Here is a 2519-nt window from a genome sequence, read left to right on the forward strand (position 1 = left end):
AAACGAGTATTGGTGTTACCACTGTCGCAGGATGGCTAGAGTCGTCGTATTGGTGTATGACCGGTTGGATCTAGCTGATCGTTTGCCAAGATGACCTTTTCCAACCAGATCTACTGTAGACTTGGTCGAAAAAGACCAGATTTACAGCTAGATCTGGCCATTGACGGTCAGATTTGGCCACGTTTGGTTGTCAACGACAGCCAAACATATGACCATCATTGACGACTAGCTATGGTCAAAGATCTAGCCATCAACGACCAGATCTTTGGTTTGAAAAGGCTAGATCAGTGCCCTACCGACCAAATCAGTCGGTAGTGCACTATTATACCATATTTCGGCCACCTTCAGGTGGTGGTGGCCGAAATCTAATAAATGTGGGTGGGTGAGGGTGTTTTCGTCAATTTCTAAACTTTTTTCTAGGGGGTGTTTATTAAATTAACAAATTTAGGGGGTTTAAAAATTTAAATAAAATATAATAGTATTTTCATATTAGGGAAACAAATGTTTGTTTGGGAAATGATAGAAATATAATAGGGGAAAAATGGGGAAACAAACGCATTAAAATTCTTTGTATCCTTGCTTCCAATTTTGATTTATAGTATCTAAATTTTTTATATTATTGTGATCAAAATTCTTTGTATCCTTGCTTCCAATTTTCAAACATTTTGAAAGGTAACGCTCGGTATAGCTCTGATAAACAGGTATATGAGTATCTTTTAATCAATAAAAGTTATCCAAATCGAATAAATATAATTTGATATTATTTTAAAACAATTTTGCAGCTCTCCCCAAAAGGAAATTCCTGGTTTCGCCCTTCAACAATAGCATTCTCATATATAAATTTTATTACACAAACAAAGCAAAAAGTTACAAACAGCTAAAGAAAGCAGATTAAGTACAAAAATAAATTAATAAAAACATACTCGTTCTGGCGACTGGAAGAACCTCTGTTTGTTGAATTTGGAAATGGCTGAAGAAAAAATGGCTAAATCAAATCAAGACTTTCAAGAGGAACATATATATATATATATATATATATATATATATTGTTGATGTGCGATTTTTGCACCAACGAAACGCAGGTGTGAAATGTTGTGGTGGCCCAGAAGACACACGTGAATGTAATGGATCAAGGGATAGTAAATGCAATGAGGATAGTTTTTAATGTGGTTCGGATGCTAAGGTAGCAAATCCTACGTCCACTGATGCTTATATTGATGACAAGGGTTAGGTCGCTTTTAGCAGACTGACTTTACAATAATATTACAAGATATTGAATACTAAGAATTCTAGGGAAGAGAGGATAGTTAATTGAGCGTAAAATGGGCCAATCCCCTTTAATGAGAGATGAGCTTCCAATTTATAGTGAGATGTGGTGAGGCAATGATCACTAAATCTTTAAGTTGGTGGGATTATCTGTGCAAATCCTTCTTTATGTCACATTGCCCACCTTCCAGAGTGATTGGCGTGATTTAGAGCAGGCCTTGGACACATGGGAGCACCACAGCTCCTGGCTAGCCTAACGCGCACCCATTATCCTGACGGGAACATACGGTGGTTGTCCCAATGGTCTGACCTTTGTGGGCTGAGTGGACCTGACGCCAGCCCTGGTAAATTTTGGGCATAACAAAAGTCCCCTAGTTTTTAAGGTTTGAGGATTGAACCTTAGAAACTATAGGTCATGCCACAGTGGGATGATTTCTGGAAATTCTAGTCTGTTTGAAAATACATTGGAGTGACATTTTTGTGAACGCGACCTCACATATTCATCGTTTGCAGAGGGCGAGTGACCTGGACTCGTCCGACGTCACACATTGTTTTGATGAGAGGAATACATTTAGTGAAACAATCCTTGCGCTGACAGGTGTGTCTTGTGCGTGATAAATGCTAGCCAATCTCATTTAATACGTTGCATGCTGGAACAACGCACTTTACTAGAGCATTGAATGCGTTGTACATTGGAACGACGCCCCCTATCAGAGCATTAAATGAAGATTTGAAACGCAATTAATGCTCTGGAAGAGGTATGGCCGTCGTTTGAGCTTTTCAACTGGAAGGGTGAAAGTTTGACTTTATCCAGTCGTTTCGTTCACCCTCCTTTGCTGCTGAATGACATGTGGTCGAGATCAACAGCAAGAAATCTTTGCCGCCCAAACGTCGTTCGATTCTGGGAAATCCAAAAGCCAATTCACACGCTATAAAAACCTCAAATCGTTCTTAGGCAATGTCACTAGAGCCTTTTTCACAGAGAGCAAAAGACTTTCAGAAACCAAGAACCTTTGTCTTCCAAACTTGCATTTTTCTGGCATTTGAGGCAGAAACAGTCGTCAAACTCTGAGAGGTAAGAACCTTTTTGTTACTGTTTCGTTATCCCCACGAGTTTGTGGCGTCAGTCTTTTGATAATCCATCGGAGACTAGGCGCTCGCGCCGGGTTCGAGCCATGAATGGCTGCTTGAACCATGCTATTAGGGTTTTCTTTAGGATTTTGGGGGTTTATTTCCTCTCGCGTCATCTTACG

The sequence above is a fragment of the Pistacia vera genome, unplaced genomic scaffold, assembly GCF_008641045.1.
Source record: "Pistacia vera cultivar Batoury unplaced genomic scaffold, PisVer_v2 Contig576, whole genome shotgun sequence".
NCBI lineage: Eukaryota > Viridiplantae > Streptophyta > Magnoliopsida > Sapindales > Anacardiaceae > Pistacia > Pistacia vera.